The sequence below is a fragment of the Globicephala melas genome, chromosome 20, assembly GCF_963455315.2.
Source record: "Globicephala melas chromosome 20, mGloMel1.2, whole genome shotgun sequence".
Classification (NCBI taxonomy): domain Eukaryota; kingdom Metazoa; phylum Chordata; class Mammalia; order Artiodactyla; family Delphinidae; genus Globicephala; species Globicephala melas.
In genome coordinates, this window is record NC_083333.1 from 18,554,672 (window position 1) to 18,565,467 (window position 10,796).

The 10,796-nt window shown below is 46.7% G+C and overlaps 1 protein-coding gene across 1 annotated transcript in view; it reads right to left on the minus strand.

Moving 5' to 3' along the window:
• SPECC1 (sperm antigen with calponin homology and coiled-coil domains 1) overlaps positions 1 to 10,427 on the minus strand; it is a 245,943-nt gene extending 235,516 nt beyond the window's left edge. The window contains 2 exon segments of the mRNA XM_030861333.2: positions 9,709 to 9,764; positions 10,305 to 10,427. The gene's annotated coding sequence lies outside the window, so the exon portion shown is untranslated.
• Between the last annotated feature and the right edge of the window lie 369 nt (positions 10,428 to 10,796).

Here is a 10,796-nt window from a genome sequence, read left to right on the forward strand (position 1 = left end):
CCTAAAGTCTGAACTTGTGTCTCATCCATCACTATAATCTCAGCACTGGCACACAGTAGGTACCTGCTACGCAGTGATTAGATGAATGTTATAACCGTGCACCTTAGAAACAACAGAAGGAAGAAAACATTAAGTGAGCAAACGATTGTCTGTGGGTCAAGTCTGGACCAAATGAACGAACCACATTTATTCACATACTGTCTACGGCTGCGTCTGAGCTATCAGGGCAGGAGCAGAGTGGTTGTGAGAGCGTGTACGACCCCGAAAAGCCTAAAATATTTTCTATCTGGCTCTTTACAGAACAAGGTTTTAGACCCCTGGTTTGGAGCCTCCACTCATATGCGGACTCCACTAAGCCATGGCCTTTTTTTTTTTATGCATCAAAACAAGAAACAACCCAGGAAAGGTTGAAAAGAATGAGTTACTACTGCTGAAAGATGGTGGGCAGTGCAATAGGTTTTCTGTTCCTACACTGACACTCATTGACATCGTGAGAACAGCAACCACACTGTGCTCCCAGCTCCACGCCCACTTCACCCCATAATCGAGTTCACTTAACACCCTCGTGCACACTTACTACCACCATGCTTGTTTATTTCAAGGTGTTGCTCCACACACAGCAGGGGCTGGTCATAAGCTCAAAAGACCACACAACCAAGAGGTCACAAGAACGAGTGAGGCGAGACAGCCCACCACTCGGTTACCCTAGCCAACATCGAAGCACGACTGATTCAACAGAGGCTAGAAATCTGGATTTTTATGTGGAATGTCTTGATTATTAAAATGTTGTCAATCAACAAACATAGGCATTTATCTTGGGATCTGGGGGCAAATTTTTTCTTTTGAACTACAGTTGAATGTTGTGTTAATTCTGTACTGCAAAGTGACTCAGTTATACATATATATATATTCTTTTTCATATTCTTTTCCATTATGGTTTATCACAGGATATTGAACATAGTTCCCTGTGCTCTACAGTAGGACCTCGCAGTTTATCCATCCTGTATATAACAATTTGCCTCCGCTAATCCCAAACTCCCACTCCTTCCCTCCTCTACTCTCCAAATTGGTTATTTTGGTTACAGAATTAAGGATTTCTACTCAACAAAGATACCAACAACAAAGTGAATGGACACATCACATATCAGGAGAAACCATTTGCATCATCTAAAAATCAACAAGCAGCTAAAGTCTAAAATATTCTAGTCAGAAATTCCAGTTGAAAACTGGGGGGCATGGGACTTCCCTGGTGGCGCAGTGGTTGAGAGTCTGCCTGTCAATGCAGGGGACACGGGTTCGAGCCCTGGCCGGGGAAGATCCCACATGCCTCGGAGAAACTTAGCCCGTGCACCACAACTACTGAGCTTACGCTCTAGAGCCCACAAACCACAACTACTGAGCCCACGGGCCACAACTACTGAAGCCCGGGCGCCTAGAGCCCATGCTCCACAATAAGAAGCCACCACAATGAGAAGCCCGTGTACCACAACAGAGAGTAGGCCCCGCTCGCCGCAACTAGAGAAAGCCCACACGCAGCAACGAAGACCCAATGCAGCCAACATAAATAAATAAATTTAAAAGAAAAAAAAGAAAAATGGGGGGCGGGAGGGAATTCCCTGGTGATCCAGTGGTTCAGACTCGGACTTTCACTGCTGTGGGCACAGGATTGATCCCTGGTCGGGGAACTAAGATCCCACAAGCCAAGTGGTGCAGCCCCCCCAAAAAAAAGAACGAAGGAAAAATGGGGAAAGAGCGGGAACAGGCAATTCATGTTACAGGAAATTCAACAAGGCAGCAAACACATATAAAGATATTCTCAAACTCAGTAGTAACCAGAGAAATGTAAATAAAAAGAGTAAGGCTGCTAACAATTAGAAAGCTGGACAATGCCAAGTGTTTGCAGAGATAAAGATCTTTGGAATCCTGTGCACTGCTGGGGGGAGGCAGGAATGTAGGATGGTGCAGCCTCTTTCAAGAGCAATCGGTGGGACTCGCTTCTATTAAGTATAGGCACACACTATGAACAGGCAGTCCTCTCCTGGCCTGAATCCCAGAGAGATGCTCCCAGAAGTCCATCTGGGACAAATACAAGAGGTTCATGTCTGGGCGTAGGAATCAATGTGGGCGTCCATCACCAGGAGAGAGATAGGCAGAATGTGGTGGATACACAAACCAGATGGTCACCATAGCAACAGGGATGAGCCAAAGAAACATGGCGGTGAGTGATAACACTAGGAAGAGCTATCACGTGACACCATTTATGTAAATTAAAAACACTTGCACACAAGGGCTTCCCTGGTGGCGCAGTGGTTGAGAGTCCGCCTGCCGATGCAGGGGACACGGGTTCGTGCCCCAGTCCGGGAGGATCCCACATGCCGCGGAGCGGCTGGTCCCGTGAGCCATGGCCGCTGAGCCTGCGCGTCCGGAGCCTGTGCTCCGCAACGGGAGAGGCCACGACAGTGAGAGGCCCGCGTACCGCAAAAAGAAAAAAAAATACTTGCACACGTACCCTGGATGGGAGGGGAGTCTGGGGGAGAATGCATACATGCACATGTATGGCTGGGTCCCTTTGCTGTGCACCTGGAACTATCACAACGTCGTTAATCAACTACACCCCAATATAAAATAAAAAGTTAAAAATAAAGAAAAAAATACACGCACACAAATTTTTAAAAATATGAAAAAACATGCACACAAAACAGTACACATTCTTAGGAATACATACAACAAGACATGGAAATATTTGGTAGGGAAGAGACTTTCATTCAAATGCAAATATTTTGGGAAGATGTAAGCACATTATCTAATGAAGTCAAGATAGTGAATAAATTGAGTTACATTTGGGCCATACAACTACAAATAAAACCACAACTGACGCTAAAAAAAAAAAGAATACACACAACAAAAGCATATGTATTAAACACATTAGAATAGTCGGCTGTGGGGGGAAGAGAATGAGAGAGTGGGGTACACAGAAGAAGAAGGAAGGAATTATAAATGAACCAACAAAAGCATGAACAAGCACACAAAACAAGAGAGGATCTCGGACGGACCAACAATGATAAAGTGCTAAGAAGGAGCATGTGATTAATTCAATTCCCCACACCTGAGGTCTAAAACCATGGGGAGACGGAGGAATGAGGTCTACAACTGGACACTGCCCGTAGAGTCAGAAAAGATTTGACAATCTAAGTCCACACGCAGGTTCAATGACCTCAGAAAGCCTTTCCAACCGAGACGTTTCGTTATACCATCTGCTGCTTGGGAAGACAGAACTCAGACAACCCAGGCTGTTAATGTCAGCTTGGAGCTTTCCCTCACCATCCTCAGCACAGAACAAGTCAGCAACGTGGGGAGCAGGGAATAGGATGAAAAAGAGACAGCTTCCTGTGTCCTTAGGATAGCTGAGACAGGCTGGGACCTGGGACTCTCTGCTGCAGTGCTGCAATGCTTGCCCCTGGACACACCTCTCCGGGAGCAACAAAATACAAAGAAACTATATGGGACTAAAAATAACCGCACGAATGCTCAGCTGGGGCAAATTCTGGACCCCAAAGATACAAAGAGACCAAAAAACCCAACTGCCACTTCCGAAGAGCCTGGAGCAAAGCAGGGCACTGTGCATGCCCCCTGCACACACCACCACCTAAGGGGTGGGCAAAACAGCTAAGTCACCCCTCTGACCCGTCACCTGGACACACCCCTACCCTCACCGCATATAAGGCACAAGCCCCACCCCCCACCCCCACCCCCGCCTCAGAGAGAAAGCAAGCAAGAGAACCGGTTTGTTCTAGCTTCCCCCAGCTGCAGCAGGGGCCCCAATAAAGCCTTGCCTGAATTTCTTGTCTGGCCTCTGGTCAATTTCTATTAATTAAGGAGGCCAAGAACCTGGTCTGCAACACAGCTGTTCCTCAAGCAGCGCTAACAGGGACCAGTGTAAGCAGTCACCCTGGCAGGGAGGCTCTGGGTCCATAGCTACGTGTGATTTGCTGTTTGATCCTCAATCTTGTGGGAGATTAAACTTAGACACAAAGTGAAGCAACAAAAGCCACTGAACACAGCCACGGAAGAGGAGTAAGAGATGAAATGCCCCATGAGCAGAGCCAGGGCCAGAGTTTGGGCAGCAGAGCCTGCCACGGACGGGGTGACCAGAATGGACCATGGAAAAGGTATGCATGACACTGGGGACTGCCATGTTCACGATGAGCCACCAGTTGCCCTGAAGTGACCAAAGACCAACAAGAAAACCAATGATTTAACAGTCACCCCATGCTCTGCCCCCTCAGGGCTGCTTGGCACGCGCCATACTTTGGCTTCTTTCAAAGTCAGGAAACAGTTCTTTACCCATCACTGCATCTTAATACTCAAAAAAAGCTGCTCTCTCCAGAGAGAGGGCAAAAAGCACTTGGTGAGCTGGATGGGAGACGTCAGTTCCAGGTATGGTCTCCATCTTTTTCTGTGGAAAACAGGAGGCACACTTTACAAAAAAGGGTTAACAGAGCAGGCCTGAGATGGCTCTTCTGAAAAAAGGCCTGCTTGGCAGGTTGGCCCTTGGCTGGGAACTCGGGTTTTACTTCCTGACATGTGTAGGACTGTGAAGAGAGGCTCTTATTGCTCCTAAATTGTTTGTGCAAACACGGTGGTTTATGCTGAACACCTGCTTTCCTTCCGGGAGTCAGGAGTTCGGATAGGTGCCAGGCAGAGGACGTCCGTGTGGCCAGCCCCCAGGAAAAAACCCTGGTGCCGAGTCTCCAGAGAGCTTCCTGGGGACAGCGCTTCACCTGTGTTCTCACGACGCGTCACCGTGTGACTCAGCCAGGAGAGGACTTTTGGAAGCCTGTGCCTGGTCCCCTGGACCTGACCCCATGGGGCTTCTCCCTCTGCTGACCTTGCGTTGTATTCTTCCACTGTTATAAATTGCAGCCATATAGATGGCGATGTGTTGAGTCCCATGACACCTCCTGCGGAATCACTAAATCTGGGGGTGGTCCAGTGGACCCCTGACACAGAAATAAATTCAAGATAAAAGAAATATTGGAGATCAGACCAAGAAAATGAACTAAACACATACTTCTGCCTTCCAGGTACCCTAAAATGCTTTGGAATGACAGAAGTAGTTTGAAACCACTAAATCAGTAAGAGACCTGGGAAACAAGAAACAGGGCCACTGGCCAACTAAAGCATCTGAGACACTTCTGAAAGGTGGAGCGTTCTCAGGATCAGACGGCCTGAGTGAACCCCAGCCCAGTACAAGCTTGGGAGGAGGCCGTCATGCAGGGGCAAATGGTAACGGGTTTCAGGCTCCAAATCCGCAGACAGAAAGAGGGGCAGGGATGGGATCTGACAAGATGAACTGGGGCGCGGCGGCTGGGATGGCCAGGGCCCTGGGATGCTTTCCCCGCACGCTGAGCGGCCACAACACGAGCCCCCCCCCTGGGCTACACACTCCGCCCGGCAGCACGTCACAGCTCGCCAGCAATCACCAGAGGCAGCAAAGAGATAGGCAGGGAAACAGGAATCCTCACATTCATAATGAGCACACACATGGGCTTCCCTGCTGGCGCAGTGGTTGAGAAACTGCCTGCCAATGCAGGGGACGCGGGTTCGAGCCCTGGTCTGGGAGGATCCCACATGCCGCGGAGCAACGAAGCCTGTGCGCCACAACTACCGAGCCTGTGCGTCTGGAGCCTGTGCTCCGCAACGAGAGGCTGCAACAGTGAGAGGCCCGCTCACCGCGATGAAGAGTGGCCCCCACTCGCCGCAACTAGGGAAAGCCCTCGCACAGAAACGAAGACCCAACACAGCCAAAAATTAATTAAAATTAATTAATTACAGATGAGCACACAAAGAAAGGCACCCCAGGTTTTACTCAGTGTCATGAAAATGGGGACACCAAGCCAACAGGAGTACATATACCAGAAGAAGGAGTTAATAAAGCCCATAGAAGAAATTATTAAATGTCATTGGAAAGACTGAGGGGAGACTCTCTCTGCAAAAGCAAGAGCCAGCTGATGGGTGAAGATCTCTACTGCACGTTGTGAGATTAAAAAGGAGGGTCAAGAGAATCCCCTGGCGGTCCAGTGGTTAGGGCTCGGTGCTTTCACTGCTGGGGCCCAGGTTTGATACCTGGTCGGGGAACTAAGATCCTGCAAGCCATGGGGCGTGGCCGAAAAACAAAAAAGCAGGTTCAAGGGTAGTACTGTTTGTGCAAAAGGAAAAGGAAGAATCAAGAATCTAATTCATATTTGCTTATATTTACATAAAGAGACTCTGGAGGGATAGGTAAGAAACTAATAACAATGGTTACCCACTTGTGGGGTGAGGGAGAACTGGGTAGCAGGGGATAGGGTGGTGGGGAGACCTTTGAATACAGTATAATTTTTGAACACTGAATATCTTATCTATTCCAAAAATTAAATTTCAAAAAGTAGAAACCTTGAAAATTAAATATATGATAAACAATACTTAAAACACTCAACAGATTGGCTAAAGAGTTGACTGGACAAAGCTAAACACTAGATAAGGGAAATCTCCCAGAATACCGTCCACAGAGATAAAGAGACAGAACATTTGAGAGAAAAGTCAAGAAACTTGAAAGATAAATTAAGATATTCTAATACCCCATTTAACAGTAATTCCAAAAGCAGAAAATAAAGAGAATGGAGGAGATGAGGAAATCCTCAAACTTCCCCAGGGCCAAATAAATGTATTAATCTATAGAATGAAAGGGACCACAGAGAACCGAGCAGGAAGAACAAAAGAAATCCAGCCCTAGACAAACAGTGCTGAAATTTTAGAACACTGGAGAAAAAGAAAAAATTGTAGAGCTTCAGAGAAATAAAGTTTAACTACAAAGAAATAGGAATCAGGCGGCATAGACTTATCAACCACATTAGATGCCATGCCAGCAGGTAATGGAGAATTATCTTCAAAATTCAGAATTTTTTTAACCTAGAATCCTATACCTAGTCAAGAGTATTCATGTGGAACAGCAAAATTTTAAAATATTTTTAAACATGTGAAGGCTCAGAAAGTTTACCACCCACAGAATCTCTGGGGGAAAAAAATTTACTTAAGGACTCATTCAATTGAAATAAATAATGAATCCAAAAAGGAGGAAAACAAGAGATAAAACAATCAATGATGAGCAAATAATCAGTAAAACTTACGACTGTTGATGCATAAAGTACAAAACCCCCAAATCTCATATATGCAGATTATCTTTAAACATCAAGAGAAAAAAATGTTTAGATATGTGTGAAAACTTAAGGATACCAAAAGAGCTCAATTTCACCTGTCATCAGAGAAATCCAAGCAAAAACCACAATGTGATACCCACCAGAATGACTAAAATAAAAAAGAAATTAACCAGGAGTTGGCAACGATGTGTGGCGACCACGTATGCTTCTTGGGTACATAAGTTGATGCAACCACTGTTGAAAACTGTTTGGCAGTATCTACAAAAACTGAGCCTATGCATACCCTATGACCAAGCAATTCCACTTCTAGACATACACTCAACGGAAGTGCACACAGCCCGTTTGCTTAGGGCTGGCCTGTAAATGTATATAATATTGCAAAAACTAACAGAACTAGGAATCATAGTGGAAGTCTTTAACACAACTCTCGGAATCAATAGGTCAAACAGAAAAAATAAGTGTACAGACAATATAAGTTATAATTAATAAATTTGAGATGAACATATAACTTTGTACAGGGAAAAGTCACTAAAACCGACAGTTTGTTAGACTACAAATTAATTTGTTTTTCATCTTTCAGCAATATAGCAGAATTGAAGTCCCCAGACCTTCCAGCTACAAAGTATCTTTTAAAAATACTAGAAATATATATATATATATATCACTTTGGAAACAATAGGTTAGCGAAACCTGGTGAAGTCAAAATTCAAAAATGTGGACAAAATTAAAGGAATTTTGAGATATTATAAAAACAGAAAAATATGTTATCACTGATGGAACTTCTAAAGAATGTACTTCAGGGAGAAGGAAAGTGATCCAAAGAAGAGTATCTGTGATCAAGAAGGAATGAAGAGTGAAGACAATGGTAAACAGGTAGATAAGTTTAATATTAACCTAGAAAATAATAATAACAGCAATAATGTCTGATTTGAAGGGTTAAATTAAAAATAGAGCAAAGGCCAGATGGGAGGCCACAGGAATTAGAGGCCCTTGCCTCCATCAGAAGGAGACTGATTACATAAATGATCTAATCTTTCGATTCAAAGGCTAGAATTTGAGTAAAATAAACTCAAATTGAGTAGAAAGAAAAAGAACAGAAATTAATGACATAGAAAAAGAAAAATGAATAGGATTAGTCAATAAATCCAAAATCTGGTTCTTTGGAAAGACTAATAAAGTAAGCAAGCATTAAGCAAGTCTGACCAATTAAAAAAGAGAAAAGGCAGACATGCACACACACATGCACACACACGGACACACACGTATGAACAAGAAAAAGTGCACCACAGATATGAAAGACTTTTTTGCTTGCAACAGACAACTATACACATTATGCTAACATATATTAAATATCAACAATGTTAATGATTTTCCAGGAAGATATAAAGTATTAGGTTGACTTTGGAGATAGAAAACCTGAGAAAAGTCAATGATCATGGAAAAATGAAAAGGTAGTTAAATACTGATACCAACTTCCTTAAAAACAAAAACAAAAAAAACACCAGCAGCCCAGGCGGTCTGCAGTCAGATTGTGCCACACTTCAAGGTGCAGACCGTTCTTCTGCTTCAAAGCATAGAAAATAATGGAAAGTTTCCCCACTTAATCAGTGAGGACAGCATAACCTTGATTATGAACTCAGACAAAAATGGGAGGAGGGTGAAAAAATATATACCAATCTCTTACAAATATAGATACCAGAACCCTAAATAAAATGTTAGCTAAGTGAATCTATCAAACAACCCAGACGTGTATTTTAAATTATCCCAGGATTTTATGGACAGAAAAGCTAGCAGAATAATCACCTATGTTTAATAATGTTAAGAAGAAAACTACATGGTCATCTCAATACATGCTATACAAAAGCATTTGGGGGAAAAAATCAACAAAACAGAAACTTACTTAATCTGATAAAGAAGATACTTAGTGAAGATACACTGGGAACATCCGCCGAAAACCAAGCCCAAGACAAAAATGTCCTATTTTACCCTTAATAGTCCACACTGTGGAGAAGGTGGTCCATAGAAAACAAGGAATGAGCACAAACGCTAGAAAGAGACATCTGTTGCTTCTTAACAGAAGAAAAGATTACGCACCACAAGCAGACACATCAACTTGAAAAATTATTGAAACAGAGTTCAACGTGGAGGCTTCAGATCTAGTTTGGGGCACCAAATTAAACCCGCTTGCTTTGCGAGTTCATCGTACAAAGCCATTTGCTGTAGAGTTAAGGTATCAGGGTTGACAGGTTTTGCTGCCCTCACCCCGTCTTAAATGAAACAACATCTTGTTTGAAACTAGATGACAAAAGTCTTCTGAAACCAAAATTTGCTTTGAAGGGTTGACTTGTGCCGACTCCACGGGACTTTATCTGCTGCCTGCAGCGCCCGCAGCTGCTAATGGATAAGCGTGTCGACCAGTCCGCGAAATTCTCCCGATAGAGGGCAAGGGAGAGCAGCTTCCCCGGAACGCGTTATTTCTAACCGTACACCGCTTATTATGTAAACTTACCTGCTGGTAAATACAGCGCCCACAAAAGAAAAATGAGGTATTCAGGGTCCCACTTCCTTTAAAAAAAGAAAAGAAAAGAAAGCATCTAAAACTAACTGTGCTTCCAGGATGCGCAGGGAGGAGGCGTCCCCGCTGCGCTCCTGACAGGCTGCGCGCATCCCGGGCCACCGGGCATCCAAACGGCGCCCGGGTTCCAGGTGCGCCGCGCGGGCCCCGCCAGCGCAACGGTGCCCACGGCTCCGCGGAGCCGGGATTCCACGGGCCGGCCGGCCCCCGCCACGCAGCACTCAGGACAGCTCCCGCGGGGCCGCCGCGCGCCGGGCCGCTGGCGCCTCTGTGGCCCAGTGTCCGCGGCACCGGCCTCCGTCCTGCGCTCCTGGACACCCCCGTTCCGGAGGGGAGGCCGGCCACCTGCCGCGCCACCCGCTACACGGGTCCCGGCACCCGACTGGGCGGACAGGACGCCGCCTCAGTGACGGGCAGCCCCGCGCCGGACCCCGCATCCCGGACCCCGCACGCCGGACCTGGACACGCAGCCCGCGTAAACGACGCCGCTCAGGCGTGAGGAATGGGCGGTCGGCGTAGCCCCTACTCACCGGCCAGCGCTGCTCTGCAGCCCGCAACCGCCGCGGCTTGCGCGCTCGCTCCCGGACTCCCCGAGGGGGCCCCCGCCACCAAGCGGTGCCCCGGAGGCGCCGGCAGGAGTCGCGAGCGAGCAGCGCGGGGCAGCCTGGGAGATGTGGTCCCGCGGCCCTGCGCCGTCTCTCGCCCGCGCAGTGCCCGGGCCGCCCGGCGTGGTACCTGTATCCCCAAGCTCTGTGCCCGGGCCGACCAGCGCGGTACTTGGACCGCCAAGCTCGGTACCCGGACCGCTCAGCGTGGTACCCGGGCCGCCCAGCTCGGTGCCCGGACCGCCAAGCATGGTACCCGACCAGCAGCTTCAGCATCGCCTGGGGACCTGGTGGAAACGCAAACTCTCCCTCCCCCTGAGGCTACGCAGGGTTTGCTGCATTGAAAACTCTATGGGGGCGGGGGGGGGGAGCCAGCAATCTGCCTTTTGCAAGCCCTTCAAGTGATTCTGAAGTTTC